This window comes from Lathyrus oleraceus, chromosome 6, assembly GCF_024323335.1.
Source record: "Lathyrus oleraceus cultivar Zhongwan6 chromosome 6, CAAS_Psat_ZW6_1.0, whole genome shotgun sequence".
Classification (NCBI taxonomy): domain Eukaryota; kingdom Viridiplantae; phylum Streptophyta; class Magnoliopsida; order Fabales; family Fabaceae; genus Lathyrus; species Lathyrus oleraceus.
Window position 1 is genome coordinate 119,342,166 of NC_066584.1, and position 13,383 is coordinate 119,355,548.

Consider the following 13,383-nt stretch of genomic DNA (forward strand, 5'->3'; position numbering starts at 1 on the left):
AACATATGAAGTTCTATTCGGAAATATATATATAATAATAATAACAATTTGAGTAACCATAAAAATCTCTTTTTATTCATAAAATTTGGAAGGATTACACTTAGTACAATTTCAGAAACCAAAGCACAAATACAAGAGAAAGGGAAACTATAATCCTAAGGATCCCTTAGCAACAGTATCAGATGATCTGGCTACGGGTGTGTACTTCCTTCGGATGCGTCAGATCTCGGACTCAAAGGATGTCTTCATCTGAGCATTCTCAAGGACTAGCTGATCATCAATCTTCTTCCAAGCACTAGAAGGTTGAGGCATGTTAGAGGAAGATAGACCCTCTGGCTCTCTCTGTCTCTTCACTTCTCGGTCTTCAAGAATCTCAATAAGTGCATCCTTGTTTTTGAATCAAGTTACAACTCTTCATTCTTTTGGCTCAAAATATGGAATCGTTCTTCCCACATATCTCTCTCTTGCTTCATCTTGATGAGTGCGTCTTCCAACTCCTATACATCTTGGTTAGAGAGAGTTGGTGGCTCAGCCACAACCAAAGGCATAGGTCTTTCACATGCATACGGCATCTTCAACTCCAAAGCTCTCTTCTTCACCCAAATAGTGTAGGCTTCCAAAGCTACACAGTTTCACGGGCCAAGCTCAGATCTTCCTTTCCTATGCACATTATGCCAAGCATGTACCACCTTTTGCTTCAAATGTTGGGGATAGTTACCCTCTTGATAAAAAAGACCTTCTAACTGAGTGTTATTAGGTTTGTCTCTCAAGGGGAACCCAAGTTGACGATAAGCCAAAGCAGGGTTGTAGTTGATTCCTCCTTATCTACCAATGAGAGGCACATTAGAGAATTCACCACAATTGTCAATAATATCCACACTACTTAACACAGAATCATACCAAACAATATCATCATTAGTGAGAGACATGAGTCTCTAAGACCACCGTAGACATTGCTTGTTCTCCAAGAAAGCAGACGTTTTAGGCAAGTGTGAAATAAACCAATTGTATAAAAGAGGAACACAACAAACAATAGTCCCACCACCTTTAGAATTCCTCAAATGCAAAGAGAAATACATGTCACTCAACATAGTAGGAATAGGGTTCCCAATCAAGATGATTCTAATGGCGTTAATATCAACAAAACCGTCAATGTTAGGGACCAAAGCTAGACCATAAATGAGCAAAACGAAAATGGCTTCAAAAGCATCCATACTACCAGCTTGAGCAAAGACAGTAGCTTTGCCAATGAGGAACTCAGAAGTCAACCCAAGAATACTTTCTTTCTTCATTAAGTGAGCATCAATCTCAGATTTCTTCATATGAAGAGCCTCAACTATAATATGAGATCTGGGAATCTCCTTCAATCCACTAAAAGGTACCTTGTCAGATACGGGTACTCCCAAGACATGCGCATACTCCTCTAACATAGGCACAAGCTAACAATCGAGAAAAGTGAAGCAACGGTAGAGAGGATCATAGAACTAAACCATAACACTCAGAAGTCCTCCAACCACATCAGTAGATAACACAGACAAGAGCTTCTCGTGACGTTTCTTGAAGCCCAAGGGATCTAATACAAAAGATGAGAACTTCATTAGCTCTTTCAAATCAGGACATCTGAAACCGTACTTCTTAGTATTCCTTCATCCATAATCCATGGTCTGAAAATATTTACAAATAAGACCTCAGTTCCTTGAAATTTATTTTTCTGTAATGGATGTTATGATGTGCATGTATGCATGAATGCAACAATCACAAACAAGGGATCACACATAAGGCAAGCACAAAGAAAGGTCAAGGGATGGATCAAGTAATCATCAAGATCAATCATCCATTTTAGTGGATTATGGTTTTCACCTTATCAACACCCAAGTTCCATTGATATTGATGAGACTTGACGGGATCAATCGAGAATCAAAGGGTTTGTTGTGAGTTACGAGCATGGAGTCAAGTTAAGAATCATCCCAAAGGAGTGTACTAAGGATAAAAACTTGTAGATCATGTTCTAAAAAGTTCCCAGAGTCTTAATACCATCTATTGGATATTACATGTTAGGATGATTGACTTATCAACCCATAATATTCTCAAGAGAAACTTGTCTGAGTGTAGTATCACGTGACAACTGTTATAAGGTCTACACCTGAACAGTCTCTGCACTATGTCCTAAATAGGCCAAGTTAGGTTAAATGTTCTACGCTCCTCAGCTTCTCGGACCCCAAATCAGAGAAAGTAATGCCTAACCACAAATAACTTGTGTGACATTAGTAACTCCCAAAGGGTCTCCACTTAATAGATGGGTCTAAAGCCAACTTGTTAAGGACTACTCCACACAAGTTGAACATGACTATATCATCCTCCTATCTTAATTTCACTCAAGTTTGGGTTAGAACTTATCTCACCACTCAGAGATCACCAAGCACAACAGACAGATTATATTACACAAACAAGTATACATACATCAAATATACAAATATATACTCACATAAAAAAGTAGGCTAAACCCACTGAGGACTACTCCCCAGCAGAGTCGCTACTTAATTTCTATAGCGGTAAATTCATGACCATCAAGTTATGGATAAGCTTAACGTCAATAAAACTAGAGTTTCCACCACACTTTTATTGTTTCCAAAGTAAAAGGGAAAAGTACGAACAAAACCCAAAGATAAGAATTTTTCAAATCAAAACTAATAAAATATCAGAGATTACAGGTAAGGGGGTTGGTTACACAGAGGGAAGGTGTTAGCACCCAAAGTGTCCTAGGTACTCCTAGGGAGCCCTTTTTTATGTGCGTATGTGTTTTTGGTATAAAAGATGTTTGATAAAAAATAGAGTGTGGGGATGAGAAAAGAATTCATTGATTATATTCTTGTGTTTGACAAGACCTTCGGTCTTGTACCTACGTACCAACATAAAAAATGAGGGATCAAAACCTCGTAGTTCGTGGTAACAAATTCAAAGTTGGTGGATTGCTTTTAACAAAAGTTTAAATGAAAAGGGCACAAAGAGTCAAAATTTTGAATGAGAATGTTAGTTCTTTTTTGTCTTTTGAAATTTTAAGTCAATATGATTAAGTTTATTTACAACTTTGATTTAAGAAAAGTGTTTAAAAAATTCATTGGCATAAGGCCAAAGTTTCTATTTTTAAATAAAATCTAAGTTTGAAATTACAAGCAAAGAAAGTTTTTAAAAAGGGGGAGAGGTTTTGAAATTTAAGAAGTGGGAAGAGATGAAGAGGCTATCCTAAACACAAATTAAAAGTTAAGAGTTGAAAAGATCTGACCAATGGGATGCAATCTAACAGACAAGAATGTCATATAGAAAACCCACTTTCCCTTTGGACTTTAATTAAGCAATCATCAATAAGCCATTAAAAATATCCAGAAATTATGAAGATCAAGGTATCAAATAAAGATAGCCACATACAAGCAAGCAATTCCAATAGCTAGCAGTCTTCTTTGTCTTCTCATGCATCAGATGAAATATCCCTTGATCAACTCAGAACAAAACATCAGACATAAGATCAAAATAACAATCAACACAAAGATAAATTATCATATGAATTCAAACAAGATCCTAGGCTTGCACTAGATCAAGGCTTAGTTCACAATAACTTGGTCTCAAAATGTTGGCATTGGCCAAGTCCTTTTTGCACAGGGAATGTTGCCTAATCCTAAGTCCAAAAGTTCAGATCAAGATCAACAGTCCACCATATGTTTTTTAGGGTTTTTCTTGTTATTAGGCGTTTTAAGGTTCTAAGACCACAAACAAAATCAAAACACAACAACAATATATACAATCACAAGATATGGCTCAAATGAGCAAAGTGAAAATGACGTAAACATAAACAAGTAAAATGGAATGTAAATGGGATTGAATGATAAATGATTGAAATTTAAATTGTATAAAGTAAATAACTTGAAAGTAAAGTAATATTAACAAGAGTTAGTCAAATGTTAGTCAAGTGGTTAGTCAAATGTTAGTGGTGTTTTTTTATTGATTAAGTCATTCTTTGGAGAACACTCAACCATTCTTTCACAAGAATGAATCCTTAAACCAAGACATCTTCCATGAGAAGGGCTCCAACTTGGATAATTCAACAAGTATGCCACTAGCTCTCATGAAAGGAAAAAATGTCAAGTTTCCACACAATACCATGAAGAATGGGAGACTTACAATCTCAGTTACTAGAATGTTATGCCTTTAGGGTCAAATTTAGCTCTATGTTAAGCAATCATAATTGGACTTATGTAGAAGTCACAACTATCTGAGGTCGGGTGTTGTTTTGCGCAACAATCTCTAGCCTTCCTATATGAGGTTTACTTGCAGGACCGGCTAAGGAGTCTCGGACTTAGTGTTTTGGGTGTATGGATATTTGGTAAACAATGTTTCTGACTGGTTGAAAGGGTGTAAACGAGACTCTTGACGAGTCAAGGAAATAATAAAGGTAAAATGACAGGTAGAAACGATAAAGTACTGAAAGAAAGATGATAAACAGTAAAGTGAAACAAGACAAAAGATAAGCTTTGCGAAGATTAAATGACGTGTAATTATAAAGTGGAGGCAAAATACATTGTTTGTATGGAGAGTAAATTTTTTCTCATAAAAGCTTTGATACTTCAAGCTTTACCCCTACTGCAAATGTTCAAATTGCCACCTTTGAATTCTCACCTAACATTGGCTTAAATACTAATTAGAAAGTAACTGTCGGGGGGTTACAAAGCCTTCTTGAGGTGCCATGTGTCGGTCCACTTCCCCCATCTCGGTGCATAACTACCCACGACTTCTTTACATGCCTACGTCCTCCTTCTCTTCTCAAAACCTTTCTACTTCGACCGAAGCTTGCCTGTGTCGACCGACAGACTCGTCCACCCTTCTGTCGAGGAACTTCCGACAGAACCCCCGGTCGAAATTGACTTTCTTCCTTATCCGAAATTTTTCATCTAACAAATTGCCCCCTAAAAAGGCTGACTCCGATATGAGCGAGTCGATCAAGAAGCTGGCCTTTTGAAGTTTCATATTTCAGCTAGTTGTCTTGTCAATACTCATGACTTAATACGTAATGATGGATTTTTCGGTCGCGCGATTTCCAAGACACTCAACCATCATTAGCAGCCATCCCTAGGTCGTGGGATCTCAACCGAACCCCACTAACTCTTCAAATTACTCTCTATCCAGCCACTTGTCAGTTGCTTACATGCTCTACTATTCACCTTACTTGGCTTATAAATAGAGTCTTCCGCTTCTTTGCATATTTCTCTGCCTCCATACTCGCGTATCCTCTTTCTCAAAACCTCAAACACACTTCTGCATTGCATTCTCTTACACATCATTTTCAAAAAACTTCAAACCTTTACTTTACTTCTTCAATGGCTTCTTTATCTCTCGTGAAAGAAAACGTCTCTTACGATACTGGCCACAACCCCATTTCCTTCAAGCTTACTGCTAAAGAAGGGATGAAAAGTACTCCTTAACCTTCATCATCTGATGAAGCCATTCTCAAGAACTGGAAAAACCAGTTGGTGATCCCGTTCGTGATGGACAAAAAGCTATTGGCTTTCCACGGTCCCCTTGTTGATGCCAAATCTTCCCCAACAAAGGTGGCACCCTTCTTTCCTGGGTATAGACCTGTTATGCCTCCTGCTTTCGACAGATCCGTCGCACTTGATGTCAGGTTCATGGAGGCAAAAGCTAGGGTTTTTCGTTCCATGCCCACTCCTGGCAACAAGGAGTACTTGGCGTGGATTAGCAAAGTCCAGCGCAAACGTCATGACCATTGGAGGAGCGCTGGTATTTTCGACGTCATTCAAACCTTGAAGTACGCCCATCGTGTTAACCCTTGCATGTTGCTGGCATCTCTCTACTTCTGGGAAGGTTCGACCAACACCTTCCAGTTTCCATGTGGGATGTTGACGCCTACTCTCTTCGACGTGGCGGAAATTACCGGCCTTTCACCCTTGGGGGAGACCTTTGACCCAACTCTGTCGACAGAGAATACCTTCACATTTGGTCGGACCAGCCTCCTGAATTACATCGAAGACCATCACAACAAAGATCATGTCAAAGTTTCTGATGAAGAACACATAGCTTTCCTTACCCTATGAATCTCTTATTATGTCTTATGTCACGGGTCCCTGCAGATAGCCAAGAGTTATATTTCCCCGGCGATCCAGATACATGAGGGTCGCCAAATATCGTTGGGAAAACTTCTGTTGGCTTCTTTGTACCAGGCCTTGGGGTTGGCAACCTTAAAGCTGAAACTCCTCGCCAACACCCCTAAATCCCTGAACTTGTCAGGTCCTTTGTGGCTCCTGCAACACTGGATAAATGCTACCTTCGAGTATCAACTCGGATACACCATGTCGGAGCGTCTTATGCGAATGAACGAAGACCGGCCAATCAAAGGGGCCAGATTATCTCTGACAACCTATCAGGAAACACCCAACGCCAGCATCATCTTGAAATATATAAACATGTTCATTGAAGCGGACAAGTTCGCTCTTGGTATGACGTCGTTTGCTGACAGGAATTTTAGCCCTAAACGGTTCAAGGATCCCTTCCCTGGCACCACAGTCGAACGCTATATGGAGGGCTTTCCTGTCTCCGACTTTGTTGTCCTATAGGATTGATCCAGGGTCGAAGGGATTTGGCTTCATGAGCCACCAACCGAACCTCGTCGCCCGTCAACTTGGCCTGAGCCAGATGGTCCCAAAGTCTCTGGTATCTCATGATACCGATATCATTTGGTTTGGTCAATCGCTAATGGATGATAACCACAACGCATGTATTCGTTTCTATCGATCCAACAACCGTTATGAACTCCCAATTTTTCGATTCCAACAATCTTTCTTGACAACCACTGAGTTTGATGACTGGTGGAACTCTTACTATAATCGCTCCTTTGCCAGCGACCAGTTCCTCTAGAACATGGTCGATGCGCTCTCCAATCTCGCTGGCGACATACAACCTCTGCCTCCGTCTGTTATTGCTCCCGACCTAAAAATCCAAAAGCTTGTCATCGACGAAGCCCCTAAAAAGGCACCTGTACACTGACTTAATTTTATTTATTTGGTGTTTCTGCCAATCTAACGGTTTTTTGCTATTAGGGTCGAAAGAGGGTTGCTGAACCACCTCTAGCGAAACCTCTGAAAAAGCAACGGGTGCCTTCGACCCCTCCTCCACAGGTATGACCCATCCTTCTTGTGAACTAGTTTTCTGCTAAGACTTTTTTAACCACTTCTTTATATGTCTCCATATTCAGGTGTCCGAAGAGGCGCCTACGGCAGACGACGAAGATTCAAAAGGGAGTGCACGCTCCCACATTTTCTCTCCGTCAAAAGCTCCACTCACTCCTATGCGGTGGAAGAAGGCTCCGGCCCAAAAAAACTCTGACCAAGGTGGTTCCTAGGGCTTCCCCTACAACCCAAAAGAAGTCGAAGAGGTTCTCACTCCCCGGGATCTATAAAGGACTCCTACTGTTTCGCCTCCTGTCGATCTCCAGGTATTGGCTCATACTTCTCTCCCCATACATGGGTTTCTTTTTGCTTTGTGATCTAACACTTATATATTTTTAGGGACCAGTGGGCTCCCCGATTGAGGTCGAGACCGAAGTCAGGGATTCGACTGAACATCCCCCCACTGATGTTGCCTTAAGCCCACAATAACAAGCTGAGTTTCAACCTGATTATACTATGACCTCTCAACCTCCGGCTTCTCCGACACCTCCAAACGTGAACGTGGCTGACGAAAAACGCACCAGCCAACCTTCCGACTCCGGATGACATAAGGTTAATCAAACACCGGAATCCTGTAGAGGCCTTAAGAAAACTTCAACAAATTTGTCAGTTGTCGACTGACGCACCACCTCCATCAACTGTTGTCGGTGATTCCTCAGAGCTTCATTTTGAGGTTGTCTTCATTCTTCAACAGCTGAAGTCGTCACTCTGCGACGATGGATTTTTGAATGCTCTTAGAAAACATGGGGAGTTTGCTTGTGATATCTTCAAATTTCTAGACTCTCTATCCCTTCGCGACCTTCCAGCCTCAATGGTGAAGTATTTTATCGAGTTCGAGGCTTTCTTTACTCAATTCACCAAGGACTTGAGCCTCCGACAAAATGTTGACTTCCAAATAAACATGAAACTCAACGAGGTGAAGATCGAATGGGCTTCTAGTGAGGCTTGTGAACGGGAGCTTGATGAGTTCGAACACAAGAAAGAAGATTGTCTCCGTCAGCGGGAAGTCTTTGATCAGAAAATCTCTGATTACCAAGTCCAAATCGCAGAGCTTCACAAAAAGATTACCGAAGTGGAAGTGCAGAAGGCTTCTTTGGAGATGGACGAAGAGATAATAGAGCAAGAGGCAATCGACAGTGAGGTCATGAATGGGATGTCTCATGGGGAGAGAGCCCTCAAAATTGAAGCCGATATCAAGTATCTACGCGGGAAGAAAATCTCTCTGGATAATAGGATTAAGCATGAGATGGCCGCGTTTGAGGATTTCAAATCTAGGTTCCCCATTTAAGTTTTTCTTCAATTATTGTAGGTTTGTCGACCATATTTGTAACGTTCCCCGGGGACACTTTCTCAGCAATTAATGAAACTTATGTTTGAATTTGTATTTCTTGTAGCATAGGTTTATATTTCTTCAAATATTTTCCATTTACTCTTAAGACCCTTTGATCCCCACTAAGTTCTTCGACTTGATACGCATTGTTACTGTATGTCCGAGTTACTCGAAATGGTCCTTCCCATTTTGGTGACCACTTACCTAGGGTTCGATCCCGATGATCTATAGGCAAAATTACAATTCCACATGTAATCATTATCAATAAAGGTTTTTCCCTTTATTTTTCTATTGTAGACCTTAGCTACATGTTCCTTTTACCAGATCAGCATTTCGACCGCATCCAACCTTTCTTCGTCTAAATCAACCAACTCATCAAACATCATGTTCTAGTATTGCTATGATTGAAGATCATTTTGACGCTGGACTATGACGGGTTATAAGCATATCTCCGCCAACAATATGGCATCGTGACCAAACGTTAGTCGAAATGGCGTCGAATTCGTCGCCTCTTTGGGGGACGTTCGACATGCCCGTAGAATTTGTCCAAAGTCTTGTGTCAATTCTTTGGCTTTTTACAAACGTGCTTCTTAATCAGACTTATTATTACTTTGTTGGTTGCTTCTACTTGGCCATTTGCTTGTGCATAGTAGGGTGTAGAGGTAGCCAATCTGAAACCTGTCTCGCCGGCAAATTCCTGCATCTTTTGTCCCACAAATATGGACCCTTGGTTCGTCGTAATGGTCTCAGGGAAACCAAACCTATACATGATGTTCCTCTTAATGAATTCGATCACCGCCTCTTGGTCCACTTTTACCAGAGGGATAGCTTCAACTCATTTGGTTAAGTAGTCTATCCCAACTAGGATAAACTTTTGTTACTTTGACGAAGCCGGTCGAATTTCTCCAATGATGTCTAAAGCCCACCCCCTAAAAGGCCATGGCTTGATAATAGCATGCAACTCACTTGCCGCATATGTTGGATACTTGCGTACCTTTGACATTCCTGACATCCTTTGGCAAACTCGATGCAATCTTTCAACATGTTGGGCCAGTAAACCCCTTGTTGAAACAACAACCATTTCATTTTATGGCCTGCTTGGTGGGCGCCATGGGTCCCCCTTCTGGTGTCTTCTTTAGCAATTTGTTGCTTGACCACACGTAGCTCAAAGCCCTATATTTGGTTTTCCTGTCAGTACTTCCGACTGGATTCTCCAAGTAGTCGATGATCGGCTTTGTCCAATCTGTCAGCGATGAACTGTTGATATAAAAAACTTCATGTTCCCATGCCTCTTCGACTCCACGGGTTTCTTAACACTCTTCCTCGGGCTCTTCACCACGACTGACGTTCTTGTCGAGGACGTCCTCTGTTGGAAGCGTACTTGACCCTGTTTTCCCTCGAACCTCAACCATATCTTATAACCTCGACTTAGACATCTTATACCCTGAAGCGACTTGGGCCATCTCGTTGGCCTCTTGGTTCTCGTTCCTGGGCACATGTCTTATGTCCGCAACTTCGAAGTGTTCTAGTAGCCACGTTGTAGTCACAAAGTATTTCAGCAGTCTCCCCTTGATGCACTTACACTCACATGTGACTTGCTTTAGTATCAACTCCGAGTCTCCCCTCACCTCGATTCGATTGGCTCCCAAATCTTTCAAAAGCTGAAGGCCGACTATTAAGGCCGACTATTCGGCTTTGTTGTTGGAACACTTCTCGTTGATCTTATACTTAAACTTCGTCGAACCTACCTGAGGGGATAATATCAAAACCTTGACTCATGTTCCGTCTTTGTGACTCGAACTGTTGAAATATAGACGCCATGGTGTGGTGTCGACCATATTCAGGGATGATTCGACCATTGCATGATCCACTATAAAATCTACCACGATCTGGCCTTTCATGGCTTTTAAAGGCTTGAAAGTTAGAGAAAACTCTATCCACACCAGTGCCCATTTCCCAATTCTACTATGTAGAATAGGCTTAGACAACATATGTTTAATAATATCGTAGTGAGACGAAACATAAACATCAATTGGTTTTATATATTGTTTCAATTTCATACAGGCAAAGTACAAACACATACATAGTTTTTCGATAAGATTGTACCTAGTTTCAGCATCTACCAACATTCTACTGAGGTAATATATGGGCCTTTCGACACCATTACAATCCTTTTGGGCTAACATGCTCCCTATGATTGTATCAGATGAAGTAATATATAAACTCATACTTTTATTTCTACCGGGGGGCAACAGGATAGGAGGCTTGGTAAGGTACCCCTTGATCACGTCGAAAGCCTCTTATTATTCATGGCCCTAGTGAAAATCACTTTCCTTCTTGATTTTAAGTAGTGGCGAAAACACCTTTGTTTTACCACTTGGTTCGAGATGAACCTTCTCAAGGAGTTTATATTCCCCAACAAAGACTGGAGCTGTTTCTTTGTAGATGGGCTTTTGAGGTCTAAGATCACCTTCATCTTGTTCTGATTGATCTCTATCCCTCATTTGTGTACCACAAATCCCAGGAAGCCACTTGCGTGTAACCCGAAAGCACACTTCAATGGATTCACTTTCAATCCATATTTCCTCATTCTATCAAACGAGCGTCGAAGGTGATCCCGGTGTCCTTCTTGAGATGATAATTTCCCCACGATGTCGTTGATATATACCTGCATGAACTTCTCAATGATGTCATAAAATATGGCATTCATGGCCCATTGGTAAGTTACTCCTGCGTTTTTTAAACCAAACAGCATGATGACCCACTCGTATGTCCCCAACGCACCAGTGCATCAAAACACTGTCTTGGGGACATCCTCTTCGGCAATGAGAATCTGATTATAGTCGGAGTACCCATCAAGCAGACTCAGATACTCAAAACCTGCGGCCGAGTCGACCAACATTTCCGTCACTAGCATCGAATATTCATCATTTGGCATGGTGTTGTTTAGATCTCTAAAATCTATACAAATCCTAAGAGGTCCGTTTTTCTTGATGACAGGCACTATGTTGGCCAACCATTCGACGTACATTGTCGTCCTTATGAAACGACTTTTTAGGAGTCTTTCAATTTCTTGCTTGATCTTCGAAGTAATGTTCGGAGCAAACCGTCGAGGGTGTTGCTTCACCGGCTTACTCCCAGGTTGGATAGGCAGTCGATGTTCTACTACGCTTCGATCCAAACCTGGCATTTCGTTAAAATCCCAGGCAAAGCAGTCTTTGTATTCAGTTAACACCTTGACTAGATTTGCCTTCATCTCTGACCCCACCTTAGTACTTATGTAGGTTGGTCTTTTTGTGGTTCAATTTCCCAGGTTGATCTCTTCGAGGGGATCTTGCGCTTGCATCTTCTAGGACTCATTTTGTGGGTTCTTTTTGAACCCCAAAGGCTCGTTGTAATAGATATAATCAAGGCTCCGGCTTTCCGAAGCTGTTGTCTGGTCTAGTCGACCATCATCTAGACTTTCGACCTCACATGCCAAATTTTGGAGTCTCTTCCTTTCTAGAATTGACTTCCTCTTGTTTTTAGCCAAATAGGCTAAATTCCAGCCAGGCTTTCTGACTCAGTGGTCATCCTTGTTGACTGTTGGCCACCCCGTAGGTGTGATTCCTGTCTCTGATCATGTGTCTTCCTCGTTATCCCAAATGAAACCATGATCAGGGTCCAAGTTCAGAACTCGACCAATATTGACAAAAGTATAGGATCCCGACTCGTCATCACATGGTGCTATGTTTTCCAAATGCTGGTCAAACAACCTCTTGGAACCCCTATCGTCGACCCGGTAATAGCTTTGGTCGGCCTCAATATTTTGTACGATGCCGTCTTTTCTCCAGATTATAAGCCATTGGTGGATCGTTGAGGGAACAACCCTTATCCCATGGATTCATTCTCGGCCCAAGAGTAAGTTGAAGTTGGATTTTCAGTCTATTACCATAAATAGTTTTAAATGTGTTATCGTGCCTACTGCGAGGTCGACCTGGACCACCCCCATTATATTGCTGGTCTTCCCTTCATAATTTGAAAGGACCATGTTGTGTTGTCGGAGATCTTCATTGATTTTCCCATCTTCTTGAACAGAGTATAGGGCATTAGGTTGACAGCAGCACCTCCGTCAACAAAAACCTTATTCACTGCCATTTCATCCACCTTAGCTATGATGAACAATGGTTTTAGATGGTACATCATCCTAGGACTGGGCCTTTCAAACATTGATTTTTTCTCTTCCACCACGTCGTTGTTCATGACATAGTAGCATAAAGGCTTCCCCCCTCTGTTTCGTCTGGTACAAAGTCTCCTTCTGTTTCAGAAACTTCAGACACCATGTTGTATTCGGCTGGAAGTACCGACACAATGCCACAATTTACGATGAAAACATCACTGTAGATATCGTCGTTGTTTTCGTCGTACATATCCTCATTGAATTCTTCGTCAGACTGAGGAGAATACTCAGGCTCTTCTTCCTCTGGATGGGGAGAATACTTTGGCTCCCCCTCCTTCGATTTTTCTTTGCTTCGTGGCCGTCCCTCGATTTTTGAAGAACATTCCACGTTCTGAGTAGCTATTACTTCCTTCTTTCCCGTCGAGTCAACAGTCATGGCCACTGTGTGGTTGGCCACCATTTTTGTAAGTCCCTTGACCTTTGACACTTGTTCCTTTTGTCCAGCAGTCTCCGAAGTCTTTGACTGCAGGGTGGTAACAGTTTTCCCAGCTTTTTTGTTTCTCTTGTGGCGTCTCCACTGTGTCCTAGTCCTAGGGTTCTTTCCTTTGTAATTAGGAGAGATTGTGTAACCTCTCCTATTCTTTGGAGACGTTGCCTCT